Source organism: Peromyscus maniculatus, chromosome 4, assembly GCF_049852395.1.
Source record: "Peromyscus maniculatus bairdii isolate BWxNUB_F1_BW_parent chromosome 4, HU_Pman_BW_mat_3.1, whole genome shotgun sequence".
In the NCBI taxonomy this organism is placed as follows: Eukaryota; Metazoa; Chordata; class Mammalia; order Rodentia; family Cricetidae; genus Peromyscus; species Peromyscus maniculatus.
In genome coordinates, this window is record NC_134855.1 from 149512398 (window position 1) to 149529028 (window position 16631).

The following is a 16631-nucleotide window of genomic DNA, read 5'->3' on the forward strand; positions in this document are numbered from 1 at the left end:
GTAATCCTGAGTGCTATAAGAAAGGCGGAGCAAGCCAGTAAACTTGTTCCTCCATGGCTTCTGCATCAGTTCCTGCCTCCAGGTTCCTGCTTGAGGTCCTGCCCTGATTTCCCTCAGTGATGGAGTGTAACTTGGAAGTATAAGATCAAATAAACCCTTTACGTCCCAGGTTGCTTTTGATCATGGTGTTTTATCAAGGCATTAAGAACCTCATCTAAGACAACAGATAGGAAGAGTAGCCAGAGTTGGAGGCAGCCAGTGAACTCTGAAGATTTCCATGATAACTTCAGACTTCTGGCATCCAAGGCTGATCCGATGGAGAATTAGTTTCAAGGAAGTCTCTACCTTGAGCCACCAACACCCTGTTCCAGCCACACATCTTTCAGAAGATAGAGATACAGCCAACACTCATTCTTGTCCACCATCCTCAGTACATCTAAATCACCCTTCCCAAAGAAACATGTTGTAGAACCAACAGCACTCATTTATTTTGTTTTGAGTGACATGACCTTACTGCTCCACTTCTGAACCATTAACACAGAAGGTAGAGATAGGGTCTAAAGGCCAGCCTGTTTCCAACCATGCCAATCTAGATTCACGTGTTTGTAAGCTCATGTAGGTACACATAGGTTTCCCATTTAGATGGAATTTGACTCTTTATATAGCACATACAGTTGTGTGTGTGGTTCTTTCTACTTCACTGTGAATCAAGCAGAAAAAAAAAACAAAAAAACTAGAGTTATTTTTAAAGCAAAGCTTGTTTATCATGGGCTCAAGGGTACTTCCCACTGTTACCCACTTCTCCTAGGAAATATCCTTATATAATTATGTTTGGGGTACCTAGCATCTTTTAGGGCGGTGGTACATAGTGTCACAGGAGGATCCATCAGTACTTATAGTCACAACAGCAGCAATCCACATAATAAGCAATAACACTGGAGACCATGACAGCTCATTCTCCACTGCTCTGTCTTGTTCCCCATACAGACAGACAGCAGGACTTTCCCCTGGAGTGCAGGAAGAGGAGGAAGCACCTACAGACAGACAGTGCTGCCCTGGGGCTCTTTCACTGGCTATGTGAGATTCAGTGTGTCCTTTCACTCTCTGAAATGTGGCATCAGCGTCTACCAAGTTGGGGCAACATATTTCTCATGGTTAGTTTTGTTTGAGTAAAGTTGATGTGACTATGTATATAAAACACAGAGCAGAGAGCCTGGAGTACACAGACCAACTGTTCAAAAATATCATGAGTGTTGCATGCCTATTACCCCAGTACTCAGGAGATGGAGGCAGGAGGGTCAGTTCAGTGCTGTCCTTGGCTACATATCCAGACCAGGCTACATGAGACCCTGCCTCAATCTGCCTCAATAATAAATAGATAGATAGATAGATAGATAGATAGATAGATAGATAGATAGATACATACATACATACATACATACATACATACATACATACATACATACATAGATACATAGATAGATAGATAAACTGTCAGATCTTGGCTGGGGAGATGGCTTGGTACAGTGCCTGCCTGGTAAGGACCCAAGTCCAGACTCCCAGCATCCATGTCAATGTCAGATGGTAGGACACCTGTCTGTAGCCTCAGTGTTGGGAAGGTGGAATGAGACAGGCATAGCTCTAGAGCTCACTTCTCACTTACTCCAGCCAAATTGCTGAGGCCCAGGTTCAGTGAGAAGACCCATCTCATAAGGAGAAGAAGTGATTAAGGAGGACACTTGATGCTAACCGTTGGCTTCTACTTGAAGGTACACACACACACACACACACACACACACACACACACACACACACACCATACACACATAAGGTTAAAAAATCACTTTTTTATATATCAGTAAACCCTAGAACACTTTAGAGCAAAGCCCACCCTACTTTAGCCTGCTTATGGTGGGTGATTTTTATTCATGCCATAATTTATGGAAGCACTTTAATCCCCATTTTCTTAGTTATGAGGCTGATGCAGTTACAAAAAAAAAAAAGGAGAGAGAATGGAGGTCAAATGTGATTTTAAAACGTAGGTCACCAATTTGGTATTTGTTTCAGGCAAAGCAATTTATATTTGTGTATCTGTTTCCTTCACCATATGGTGAAGTGCATGGTAGTTACACATTAGATGTGTGGAGAAGGTGCACTAGAGAAGGTGTGAGTCATGTGACCTACTCTGGCCAATGAAACATGACCAACAGTAAGAACTTCTGAGCAATACTTCCTTTTAAAAACTGTTGATGGTTTCATGCATGTACATCATGCATTGTGATCATGTCCACTTGCACTAGCCTCTCCCACTCCCATCATGCATTGTGATCATGTTCACTTGCACTAGCCCCTCCCATTCCTCCCACTCTTTCCTTGCACACATGTATGCAGGTTGTATGCAAGGAGGCACAACTGCTGTGTGCCCATGAGTGCGACAGCCAGGTCACCCCCAGAAAGTGCCATTTCCCAGTGCCCCTTCCCACCCTTTCACTCTTACCATCTCTCTGCCCCGCTCTGTGGGGCAACACATTCCTTGGGCTGGTCCTCGGAGACCCCGGCTTCTCCATCAGTCTGGATCCCCGAGCGAGCAGAGCGTGGAACCAGGCTACAGCTGATCTATGGCAGCCATGCAGCTTGAGCAAGAACTTGACCTTTGCTGCAGCCACTGTGACCACGGCCTCATTTGTTACTGCCTCATAAGCTGGCCTTTCACACTGGAGCGTGCAGCGCCCTGGGCACAATGGCTGTGGCGGGTGTGAAATACAGTGGTGCTCCCTTCTCCACTGTCTCGCGGGAGGGCAGGACGGCCATTTCCAGCGCCGTTCTGTTGTCTCTGACCTTGCGCTCTCCTTTATTTGAATAATATTTAGTCTTCTGACTTTGCTTTCTCGGCTTCTGAGTCTTATTAAGATCCACAGTCCAGCTGCTCAGGGGATGGGGACTGCCTCTCCCCTGCATCCCATCGCCCTGCCTGCCAGCCTTGGGGTCTCCCTCCTCAAGCAGTGTGAGCTGTACCCCATCTGCACTGTGATTACTCAGATATCACAGTCTGTGCCCAGGCAGGAATACAGTTTGGGGTCACAAATCCCTCTGTGCTTGCAAACTTCTGAAGACTTTCATTTCATCCTGCCCGCCCCGCCCCCCAACAGGAATGAGAAATGCTTTATGTCATGGATATAAGATGTAAGGCCAGAGCAACTTCACACCGGCTCCAGACGTCTCCATCTGAGACTCCAACATCCAGAGTCACTTCCACTTGGTGGGACATCACACCTCACTTCTGTTCTTTGTTTGTGGATACTGGGAAAGAGACAATTAACTCCCACAAGACATTTTACCAGAGGAAAATAATGGTGAGTAGTTTGCAGGAATTCTCTCCCTGGGGATATGAACACATCTAAGTTTCCTTATAGGGCACCACCACCAAACCAAAGTGTGGTTTCACCAAAGACCAACTTGGGGACCACTGAGGGGCTGACAGAGAGAGTATGAGTGGTGGGTTATTTGGAGGAGTGTGGATGACTTTCAAGCAGCCACATCACCAAGAAGTCTTTTCCTAGCAGAGCTGATGACTTCCCCACAGCTGCGTAGACGGAGTCCCCCACTCACGCAGCCTTCCATAGCCTCTCTGCTCTAGGGCACTTCCCGAGGGTTCATGTGCTGGTAGGACAGAACATAAAACTGACTGGGAGGTGCAGGAGGTGGCGGTCAGGATCTCCCGCTCCCTCCTATGAGGAACGACAAAGGACACCAAGCAGGATCTTAGGAGTCCCTTGCAAAGAGTGACAGCGGATCTGATGACTACAAGGACACTTGGTCTCAGAAGACAGAGCCCTGCAACTCGTAGCAATCCTCCTGTGAAAGCCCTGATGGGTCTTTGCACCTGTGCAGCTGGTACTGCTGTCGTTGGCATGTGCATCACCTCCAAGAAGGAAGTCTCTCTTTCCACAAGAGCCACCGATCCCTGAATTCTACTGAAGGCATCGGATTGGAGCGATCCTTTGCATGGGTCAGAGAGTGAACGTTTTATCTCCTGGGTCACGTAGTCTCCATCTCAGCTACTCCGTTGTGTTCCATGAAAACAGGGCTGAAATCATAACAAATGGGTGTAGTTGTATTTCAATAAAACTTTATTTATACAAAAAAGTTGTGGGCCAGATTTGTGGATACTCTATCTAGAGGTAGGATTTTAAAATTTGGGTCTCTTAAATCTACCTAACACAGAGGTAAATCAACGTTTCTGAATGGTGTTTTTTTTACTAGGATGTTCATAATGCAGCACAGTTAATTGAGAATAAAATAAAATAAATAGAAATGGCTAAACTTTTCTCACCAGTGTTACTATATTTAATGTATGTGCATATATTTACATCTAACTATGAAAAATATTAAGCTTTAAGAGGAATTTGCATAAAATGGTAAAATCTTTGGAGAAACATTATAAGGCATTGCCAAAGAGCCATAGGAAGTACAGTGGTTTTATAAGAGAAAAATATAATTTTCCCTATTTTTTTCTTATTTTTGATATTTGGAGTTGAACTTAGGGCTTCTGGCATGCTAAGCAAGTCCTTGGTCACTGAGATCTATCTCCATCCTTCCTTTCATTTTAAAACAAAACCTCACTGAGCCTCTCAACTGTTCTTGAAGTCACTCTGTCATCCAGGTGGACCCTGAACTGTGATTCTCCTGCCTCAGCCTCTTAAGAAGCTAGGATCCCAGGCCTGTGTCACCAGTCCCTGATAGATGAGCATGCCTGTTTCTCACCTGTCTAAGAGACTGGAATGGACTGTCTGCATCTGAAACCGTGGGGGAAGGGTAAAGCAGCCAGAGAACTCACAACTAAGCCTTTGGGGACAAATTGACTAACAGCAGCATGCATCACTGTGGCTTTGGGAGCAGTGTGCATCACCATGGCTTTGGTAGCAGCGTGCATCACTGTGGCTTTAGTGGCATCCACCATAATTTACTCTCCTAGATAGAGTCCAGCTACTGGAGAAGCTGGGAAACATAGGTTCAAGCTGGGCAGCCATCTGTCCCACTATAATCTGGGCATGTGAATTGTTGTAGCAAAAGGAAGGTGGAGAGGAGAGAGTGGGTCTCTGCACTCCGTGACTCAAAAGAACTTGGGCTGTAGGCCCCGACTGACCTAGTTCCAAATCCCGGCTCCACAGTTTGCCAGCTCGGGCTATTAGGGATGACTTAACCTTCCACATCTTTGCAGCCTCTCCCCCAACTCCTCATTACATAACTTCTGTCTCCCTCCCTATCAGCTCAGCAAAGGGAGCAATCTAAAGAGCGGGTTCCACACATCGTCCCCAGTCCAGCAGAGTTTCGCTGAGGCACAAGAGATTAGCAGTTGACACTGCTCACTAATAGGCTCCCACCATTGAGACCCAGTAAGAAAGAGAACTGAGAATCTGTGAGGAAAGCTCTCTGGAACATACCAGGCTCACATTTCAAAATCAAAATTGTTTTCCTTGTGAGGTCATCCTATTTTGTCTTGCACCTGTGGGCCTTGGTCCAATGAGGAAACAGCTGGATTGCGTGCGACACTCTTATCACTGTTTTTGCCATTTCTCAGAATGTTTTCCTTAGTGCAAGGTCACAATGGGGGAGGAGGGCCCAGGGGAACAGATCTGTAAATGGAGCGAAGATGTCCAGCCTTAACTGACTAACTCCCGTCCACAGGAAACTTTGCTCTCCACCCATTTCAGAATGCCCAGAATGTATTTAATGTAGCCTTCCTCCTTCCCTATTCTGTCTTCCTCACCAGCCACAGAATCTTACGTGACTCTGCACTGTCTCCCAAACAATTCATCTCCTCCTCCTCCTCCTCCGATCGATACACCCATTCTGCACCCACCTTTGCAAGTCCTTGCGAGATTTAACAAGGCGGCACATGTCAAGTGCCCAGAACAGACCCCAAGGCGCTGTGAATGTGGCTGTGAAAGTTAACCGTGCCCCCCCCCCCAACCCGGGCAATTCTGATAACAGCTTCCCTTTCCACTGTCCACATGTAGCTCCTGGGGTCATCTGTGTTCTCTGATTCCAAGTCTCCATTATCCACTCATTCTGCCCCTGAGCCAGAGCAGCCTGTACAGAAACATCATGAAACCGAGTGCTGATCCCAGAGAATTCCCTGGCTGCTCAAAAGACACACAGCTTAAGTTAAAATTCTGGCCAGAAGTGTGGCTGAAGGAGGCATCCTAAGATGGGCTCCGAACATGGCTACACCCCTTTCCTCCTCGTATGGGAACGCCCCTCCCCGCTCCACTAGCAATAATATTCTCTCTCCGTCACTCAGAGCATGACTCTCTCTTGGCTTCCTTGCTCTTCTAAAGTAGTGTGTGTGTGTGTGTGTGTGTGTGTGTGTGTGTGTGTGTGTGTGTGTGTATGTGTTGGGGGTGGGGAGGGTGGGTTGGTTAGAGCCAGCTTCTTTTGGTATGGGAACATTTTCGAGGTGAGGTTGCCTTCCTCATTAGAAAGCACGCGGCCCTTTCCCTGTGTCCAGAACTCTGCGGTGTTATCACACTAACCCACGCATCTCAGTGATATCCCATACGGTGACGCCGTGACGATTCCTAAGAAGTAAGAGCTGCTGTCCTCTGTAAAGTTGTCCACGGCCATCCCCCAAGCTGATGCTCAGCCTCCTTCCTGCTCTCCCCAGGGGAGGAGGGGCCTCCAATTTAGCCCAAATCACTACTTTCACAGACTCACTCATTCATCCTTTCTTTCTTTCATCTACAGTTCATGCTTTTTCAGACAATGTCTCATATGTCGCCCAGGCTGGCCTGGGACTAGCATTCCTCCTACTTCAGCCTCCCAAGGGCTCCCCAGTACTCGGTTAATAGCTGTGGGTCAATAGCTGAATCTGTGCCCCTTAAGTTAACGTCTATTGCTAGTCAGTCACTAGAAAGACTAAGACATTTCATATTCGCTCCTGGCGCCCTAGACTCCTCTTATCTGGGATATAGGTCCTGTCTGTAATGGTGCTCACCTTGCTGTCCACCCATGAAAAGAGGGCTTAGAGTCCTTGTCCCCTGAAAAGACTTCTAATTAGAATAGTTACAGTGTGGTGATATTGTGTCCCCCAATATATTATATGTCCCCCAATATATATTGTGTCCCTCAATAAACTTATCTGGGGTCAGAGAACAGAAGAGCTGCTAGATAGACACAGAGGCCAGAAAATGGTGGCACACACACCTTTAATCCTAGCATTCTGGAGGAAGATATCCAACCAGATCTCTGTGAGTTCAAAGCCACACTGAAAACAGCCAGGCATGGTGACACATGCCATTAATCCTAGGAAGTGATGGCAGGAAGCAGAAAGGAATATAAGGCTTCCAGTCTGAGGAAACAGGATGGGCTGAGAAGTTGTAGAGGTGAGGTTAGTTGTGGCATGCTCTGTCTCTCTGATCTTTCAGCGTTCACCCCAATATCTGGTTCCAGGTTTGTTTTTATTAATAAGACCTTTTAAGATTCACGTTACATTACAGCTTCAGTTTAAACACAAGCTAAGAAGCTTCTTACCACCTGCTTAAACTTTCCTAACTTCACTGAAAATTTCAAGGTATAGATTACCTACCAGCACCCAATTCCAAATGTCTCACATTTAATACATGTGTGTAAGTGTTATAATCCTTGTCTTGATTTTGCTCTCACTTCCCCCGTCTCTTCTCCAAGTGTATTTAGAGTGTTGCCATTAAGTCCCTGGAGGATGAAAGCAGGTGTCGTCTGAACAACCCTGAAGTGACCAGTGACAGGAAGGACCTGGAGAAATAAGTTACAACTTAACAAGTGCTTAATATTTGTCTTCTTGTTTCTTCTCCAGCATTTCGTGCTATCAATAATGAAGAATTTGAGACTTTGGAACAAAATTCCAAGGCACTTCATAATTATTTAAAACTGTGTCTATTTGACAACAAATCCTGTGTTTACTTTCAAACAGTAGGAGAGGGCTTATAAATAGGAACGATAGAACAATTCGGCATTAAACAAGTCTTGCATCTGCTGTTTTGCTACTTGAGGGGAAACAATTTTCTAACAAGTGGCAATGGTCAAGAAAGCTATGAAATTTAGGCCAGTTGTCACAGAAAATAACTTATTAGTTGCTAAGCTACCAGCCCTAAAAGGAGCTCAATTAGGGAGACACAAAGAAACTTAACTAGGACCCACTGCATTTGAGAGCAGGAAGTTGGAGCCGGCAGGTGATTCAGGTGGAAGTGTGGTAGGGAGAGTGATTGACAAACTGGCCTTTGCTCGGCATCAAATTTGGCTTTGATTGTGTGAGTGACTGACAGGCGGGTGTCATCTGGAAATGTGGATCCTGGATTGCACGGGGTATTTTGCAACAAAATGATTGACACATTGCAGAAATTGTCCCATAGATGGAGAAAACCAAATAGAGATTTGTTATGACAAGCACTTCCTTTTTACCTGTTCATTTTTGTGTACAGAGAGGAGAAAAGGGGAACCATGCTGGGTGCTGATTAATTCATCCGACGGATAACAGGATGCCCGTGGCCTGTTGGGGGCCTGGAAAGATTCCTGGACAGTGAGGAGGTGGGAGAAAGGTGTTCAAATTCTAGTTCTCACACATACTGAGATTTTTAGGAAAGAAGATCCCTTGAGCCAGGTCTCTTTCACTAATATATCTACAAGTGGTGGCAGCCATCTTTGCTGCCTCCTGTGACACCACAGATAGATATCCTGTCAGTGACTCCTGCTAACTAGTGTACCTATTACAAATGCTGTGAAGGTCAGATGAGATGATTAATTCGGGGTGGCAAATTGTCTGGGTCTGGTCAAGGCTTTTGGTGCATGAGGACTAAGATAAGTACTGATTGAATGTTCATTATTATCCTACTTGGTTTTGCTTGCAGCCTCTTGAATTTCATCCCAGAGGTGATAGGGAATCATTATGAGGAATTAAGTCATCCATTCTAAATCACATCTGTGCATAGAACAATGGTGACCCGGGGAAAAGCGAGAAAATGACGTGGGCCCCTGGAGCCCAGAGCTCCACAAACTATGGTGTCTTTGGCCATAAGTTCTGCTTTACGGCTGTCTATAAAGCTGCCTATCAAAAGACTCCCGACAGATGACCCACAGTAATGAGAGAGCGAGGGAGCCGCACTGAGCGTTCCACCTGCCAGGGACACAGATCACGGAAAGGGCATTCCCATAAACGCAGTGCTTTCCATCTCTCCGTCCCTCTTGTCCTTCTGGCCCTAGTCCTCAGACTCTCAGTTTCTACATGCCATTCATTCATTCATGTTTTCAGTGAGTCACATTTTGATGTATGTATTCATTCAATCATCAATTCATTTTTTAAGTGAGTCATGAGATTTTTATTGAATGAATAACAGCAACTTACATTTACTGAGTTCTTGCTACATGATGAGATCCTTGAGAGCGTAACAGTAAGGACAACGATACCACCATTCATCAAACATTTAAGATTCTGTGGTAAATGTTGTACTTGGATTATCTCATTTTATTTCCACCAAAGTTATGTGGGATAAAGTGACTGCTTTTCCATTTTAATGATTTTTTTTTGAGAATTTTATGCACGAGTACTGTATTTACATCATTTACACTCCACCTATCCCCCATGTGACTCTTCACACATCCTCCTCAAATATATGACCTCTTGTTCTTTAATTGTCCTGGAGAAGACGGACTCTCCCTCTTCTAACAATCTGTTGTTATTCATCCAAGGACAGGAGCATGTGCAATGTCCCCCATTCACACTGGACACAGTGGTGTCACTGTTCAGCTCTTGTTTAGGTGACCACACTGACAAGGTTTCCTGGGTGCAGCTTTCCTGTGGTAGCTAGGAGACACTGTCTCACTGAGGATGTCCTGACCCTCTGGCTCTTAGGATATTTCCACCCCTTCTTCCAACCTAAAGTGATCTTATAGTGTGTTTTATAGGTTAATGGTAACATAGACAGAGTTTAGGTAGACGGTTCCAAGTTACATTGCCTGCCTTCAAATCACATCTGTGTAGCAAGCACACAGGCTCTTAACCACTGCATGGGTCAGCTTCAATGGATCCCAAACTCCAGCTGTAACTTTTTCCAGAAATGAATTCATACAGTGTTTGACCTACATCACACACTAAGGAGCTGACTTTGGAGTGTAATTATCCACTCTGAAGCAATACAACTAACAAAACCAAACAACAGAGGTCCAAGGTGTGGTCCCATGTTCCTCCCATCTGTCATGAAGGGCATCCATATACCTGCAACAATTTGACAAAGCCAGAGATACCTTATAGATCACCCCTCTGGAGGAAAGGGGAATGCCTCATTAAAGTGCTTCCTATGTACATGTGAGATAGGACCCCCGGCAGCCACAGAAATAAAAAACGGAGTACGAGTGTGTGCTTTTAATCCTAGCCACAGGAGGTGGAGACAGAAGGATCCTAGAGACTTGCTGGCCAGCCAATGAGCTTCAAGTTTAGTGAGAGACCCAGCTGAAAAAAAAAAAAAAAAAAAAAGAAAGAAAGAAGATTAAGAAAGACACTAGGTGTTGACCTGTGGACTGGCTTCAGATGCAGGTACTTGATCTGGTTGAAAGGTTTCTGCACCCCAATATTGGGTGTCTCCGTCGATGCAATAAATAAGATTAGGCCAAATAAAAGTCCAGGTTTAAGGAGCAAAGTGCCCCCGGGTGATTCTCAGAGGAAGAGAGCAGGAGAAATCACGTGGCAGGTCTAGGGACTGTCTTAAACACTCTATAGGCATGGTCTGAGCATCTCCGGGGGAGGAGGCGGCCCTTGGGGGGCTTTCTTCGGGGTGGGGTCTGGAATGGGAGCAGTGGAGCCGGAGCAGAGATTCCCAACACTGGTGTCATCCAGAACACTCTCTGTCCTCACCAATCTCTCCTCTCTGCCTTCCATACCGCTAGTCTCTTCTCGGGTGCTCGAATAGATTCCCACGGGCAGTTGGGGCTTCTCTATTTCTGTACAGGCCCAGTTTTTTGTATCCCTACACCATGTAGACTACACAATGCTGTCCTGTCACTCTCTAAGACCATCAGAAGCCCCTTCTCCCACAATCCCCAGTGAACGTCTCTTCAGACCTCCTCAGCTCTCTCTGGATTTCTGCCCTCAATGGGTTGAATGTGTTGCTGGAGTGCTGGTGTGGAACTCTGGCTTCACCCAGTCTGTACAGCTGAAGTGCTAGTCACTGTCACAGGAGCAGGAGGGCCAGGCACAGAAGGCCAGGGCAGCCAGAGGCAAGGCCCAAGTGGAGCTTTCTGAAGGAGAAATGTGAACATGGATTAGGAGGCGAAAACAGCTGGAGTCCATTACATGGAATAATTTGGGGTTTTGTTTAATTACCAAGTGCCCAAGCGTATCTTCCTGAGCACATACAGCTCCATTCAGCCCTGGACAAAACTGGGAACATTATCTTATTCATTACCATGTTGGAAGCTTTTTCCAGAACCAAGCGTGCCTTTAACATGAGTAAATGTGATCTTTTTTCTTTCCAAAATGCTTCAAGCATCCCAACTTTTAAAATTCATGTAATTAGTTACTTGCTGCCCCTCTCCATATCTGCTTTGCCCTTTATACAAACAAAAGGTATCAATGTGCAAGCTAACACTTCAATTCAAATTGGATTAACTACTGTGTTCCTTTGCGGGGTGGGAACTTCCATTAGGGTTCGTTCTGTGTTGTTCCTTTGGCAAATGTGTTCTGCGTGTATACACGGCTGGGAATCACTCTTCTCTGGGTGACATTTTAGGCAGGGGAAAAACTGCATGCCTTTGCGAATGACACAGTTCACCACAAGTGGCTACCTCAGACTCTGAGATTCTTAAATGGCTTAGCATTTCCCCTGGAGCCACACTATCTATCACAGAGCAGTGGCATTCTGAGGGACTCCAGCCAATCAGAGGATTGGAGAATCATTTTTACAAAACAAATGTATGTATAAATTATCGCTCCCTTTTCTCCAGTCTATAAATAGCGGTACTAATAGATCCATAGTGTGAGATAGGAAAGGGGGTGTTATATTCTAGAATATTCCTCTTGTCAGGGAAAGGCAGAATGAAGCAGCCTGGTTGTATCAGGGTTTGGTTGTCTGACCAGCAGCTCCTAGTTATATTGGCTGAATGGGTGTGTGGTTTTTGTTTAGAAAAAAGAGCCAATGTGTGGACCTATACACACACTAGTGTGTGTGTGTGTGTGTGTGTGTGTGTGTAGGGGGGGAACAGGACAAAGGGTGTATGCACACACCAGTATGTGTATAGGGGAACAGGATGAAGTATGTATGCACACACTAGTGTGGGGGGGCAGGATGAAGGATGTATGCACACACCAGTGGGGGGGGGGCAGGATGAAGGATGTATGTACACACTAGTGGGGAGGCAGGATGAAGGATGTATGCACACATCATTGTGTGTGGGGGGGGTGAGGGACAGGATGAAGGCCGCCGTCCTCGTTACCCCACTCTTCATCATTCCATGTTGCTGCATCTCTAGAGCATTTCACTTTTACTATCCTCCTGGAACCAAAAGCAGTTGGTTACAAAGCAGGAGCCATCTAGACTAATAGTTACGGTGACTCTTCCAACATCTGTCAGCATACAATTAGGGAGGATAGAGAGAACGTGATTTTCCTTAAGAGTTTTTTTTAAAGGTTTTTTTTTTTTTGTGTGTGTGTGTGTGTGTGTGTGTGTGTGTGTGTGTACATGCACACAATATCTATGCACTAGGCTGGTACCCACAGAGCCTGGAAGAGGGCATCAGATCCCCTGGAATGGGAATTACAGGTGGTTATGAGCTTTCATGTGGGTGCTGGGAACTGAACCTGGGTCCTCGGGAAGAGCAGTCAGTGCTCTTAACTGCTGAACCTTCTCTCTAGCCCCGCCTTTAAGATCTTTCTCGGGTCAGCGCACAGCGCGCACAGCGCATTAGCAGCACCAGTAGCAGCAGCGGGGCACCTTGGCGGGCGGCGGCAGCAATGGCGGTCACAGCCCCTGCGCTGGCGCAGCCACCCTCGCCTGCTCCGCTCTTCCTTCCTTCCTTCCTTCGCTCGTGCCATGGCTGATCAGCTGACTGAAGAACAGATTGCTGGATTCAAGGAAGCTTTCTTCCTCTTCGATAAAGATGGTGATGGCGCCATCACAACAAAGGAACTTGGGACTGTCAGGAGGTGACTGGGTCAGAACCCAACAGAAGCTGAAGTGCAGGATATGATCAACGAAGTGGATGCTGACGGGAACGGCACCATTGACTTCCCAGAGTTCTTGACCTTGATGGCTAGAAAAATGAAAGATACAGATAGTGAAGAAGAAATCCGCGAGGCATTCCGAGTCCTTGACAAGGATGGACATGGTTACATCAGCGCAGCAGAACTGCGCCACGCCACGTCATGACAAACTGAGGAGAGAAACTAACAAAGAAGGAGACAGGATGATCAGAGAAGCAGACATCGATGGAGACGGACAAGTCAACTATGAAGAATTCGTACAGATGACTGCAAAATGAAGACCCGCTTTCAACTATTTTTCCCTCTAGAAGAATCAAATTGAAATCTTTTACTTACCTCTTACAAAAAAAGAAAGAAAGAAAGAAAGAAAGAAAGGAAGGAAGGAAGGAAGGAAGGAAGGAAGGAAGGAAGGAAGGAAGGAAAGAAAGAAGAAAGAAGAAAGAAAGAAAGAAAGAAAGAAAGAAAGAAAGAAAGAAAGAAAGAAAGAAAGAAAGAAAGAAAGAAAGAAAGAAAGAAAAGAAAGAAAGAGATCTTTCTCGGAATCTAAAGTATTTTGTTTCCATAGGCTGAAAGAGGGTCTATATTATTTTAAATACAGGAAGTGAGACAGGAGGAAAATGGGAGGGAGGGAAGGAGAGAGGGAGGGAGGGAGGGGGAAGAAAGGAAGGAGAGTGAACCCCGGCTGACAAAGTACTTCCAACTGCCTGTAGCTTCAGTTTCTCTTTGGAATTCCTTTATGACTTACAAACCAAGCAACTTCTTGGGAGGTTTATTTAAGGTTTAAAACTCACGCTGTAAATCACCCCTTTTGTAAACTGCAGCACCCCACATGTTATGTGGTCCTGAGATTCCTGCTCACTACAGCTGCCATCTCTGTGCTCTTCACAAATGCAGTGTGATGTTGGTCACAAAGGTGCCAGCACAAAATCTTTCAGGTATAATAAATGTGTTTGCACAATTACCTGTCTCACATTACAGTGACATGTTTTCTCATCAAGAAAAGGGCCAGTCTATCTCCCCGGTGTCTCCTACGTGTGCCTCTAAGGTCACTGAAGATTGGCACCCTGAAAGATGCCCCACTGTCCCGCTCTCAATCACATATTTGGTAGAACAGGAAGGCTGCTTTTGGTCACAGTGTTTTATCAAGGCAATAGAAAGAAAACGTGGGCGGGACTTCTACGTGATTTAACTACTATCTTTGGGAATGCTCAGGGCAGTACATAAGACAAGGCTCACTCTTTTCTTTTTCTTCTTCATACTTCTATTCTGTGTATCTTGCAATTCTCACAAAATAAACTGCTGAAAACTCTTAAACCATCTTATACCCGGCCACAGTCGTTTTTTACTTTTCAATTTGTATGTCCATTTCATCGATCCATTTTTTATTGGCATGTATTTACTACACACTGAAAGGGAGTTAACAACTAATACATAGAGAGAACTCAAAAAACTAAACACCAAAAGAAAAGCCCAATTGATCAATGGGATAATGAGATGGACAGACAGACAGCATTCCAAAACTGAAGTACAAATGGAAAAAAAAGCCTGAAAAAATACCCAGCATCCTTAATCATCAGGAAAATGTAAATGAGAATTACATTGAGATTTCATCTCACCCCAGGCACCATGGTTGGTAAAGAAAACTGAAGACAAATGCTGGCTAGGACTCCGGGGTGGGTGGGGTGACTTTACTGCGGGCTAGGAGGGTGTAAACTGATGCAGCCGGTATAGAAATGCAAAGTCCCTTAGACCACATCTGGGGATACACACAAAGCACTCTAAGCCAGGCCACCACAGAGATACCTGCTCATTCAAATTTAGTGTAACATAACTCACAGTTGCCAAATTATAGAATCAACCTAGGCATCATCAAAAGATGAATGGACAAAGAAAATGTGGTACATATACACACCAGAATGCTTAGACTTGTCCCTTAAACAATCAAGATCTGAGTTCTGGCCCCAATAAGAAGACTGATGGATATGATACAGACTCCCGGGGACTGTGGAAACCATCATGGCCTACCTTAACTGTCTTACCTGCACTGCTAGGTTCAGTATACTTTGACTTGTGTCTGTTTCTAAATACAAATCTTTGCCTCTAGTTCTGGACACAACATTCTAAGAATAGAAGGAACATGAGCAGGAAGGTGACCCTTAAGATCTGGCTACATGACCCCAAAAGGTAGACCACCAACGCACTGTCCAAGTGAATGGAGTGATGAGCTCCCTGCCGACATTTATCACTGCTGTGCCCCCTTGGTGGGACGGCACTGGAAGCCAGGGGAGAGTTGAGAGAGATGCGGTGAATGGTGGGTTCAGGCTCTTCATGAATGTGCCTGTGGTGCTTTGAAGGGGAATGGCCTCCATAGATGTGTGTGTTTGAATGCTTGGCCCTTAGGGAGTGGCACCATTAGGAAGTATAGTCTTGCTGGAGGAAGTATGTCATTGTGGAAGCAGGCTTTGAGGTTTTATATGCTCAAGCTAAGCCTAGTGAGTCAGTCTCCTTCTGCTGGCTGTGGACCAAGATGTAGAACTCTCAGCTCCTTCTGTAGCACCATGTCTGCCCACATGCCTCCATGTTCCCCACCATGATGATAAGAGACTAAGCCTCTGACACTGTAAGCCAGCCCCAATTAAATGTTTTCCTTTATGAGAGTTGCCATGGTCATGGTGTCTCTTCACAGCCATTGAAACTATAACTAAGACAGTGAGTGGGTGAGCCACAGACCAAATTTTTCAAATACAGTTTCTTATCCTTGCTAGTGAAACTGTTGAGGAAGGTTTTTCCTTGAACTTTTTCATTTTATGTGTGTGTTCATGTGTGCATATGTACATTTGTGTGTATCTGTTTGTGGGGGATTTTCCTTTCATGTGTATTTATATGTATCTGAAGGCCAGAGACAAACTTGGATACCATCCCTTCCTTTTAGACAAGGTCCCTCACTCACCTGGAACTCACTGTGTAGGTTACTGGCCAGAAAGCTCCAGGGACTCGCCGGTCACAACCTCCATCCAAAACACTGGGATGGCAAATACATATGCCAACACACTTGGGTTTTGTCACACGGGTTCTAGACATTTAACTTGTGCCCTTGTGTTTGTGAGACAAGCGCTTTACCATCCAAGCCACCCCCAAAGTTTAGCGTATGAGCAGTGTGATGTGCCAAATGAGAAAATCAGGCACTGTGTTGGATTTTTCTGTCTTCCACCAGCAGTTCCCTGGTATGAAGAACCAGCTTCCTTTTTAACAGTATGGTTCTTCACGAGTCAGGCCGTGGTCCTGAGGGAAGTGAGGCCATCAACTCCAGAACGTGCGCTTTCCTTCTGCCCATTCAGAGACAGACAGATGCAGACTCGCAGCCAAACAACCAGGAGGAGCCCACAGCTCTTGCATGTGCTTC

General features: G+C 45.5%; 1 pseudogene; it reads left to right on the forward strand.

Moving 5' to 3' along the window:
- The first annotated feature begins 13003 nt into the window (after positions 1-13003).
- LOC102910169 (calmodulin-alpha-like) lies at positions 13004-13558 on the forward strand (annotated as a pseudogene).
- The last annotated feature ends 3073 nt before the right edge of the window (positions 13559-16631 follow it).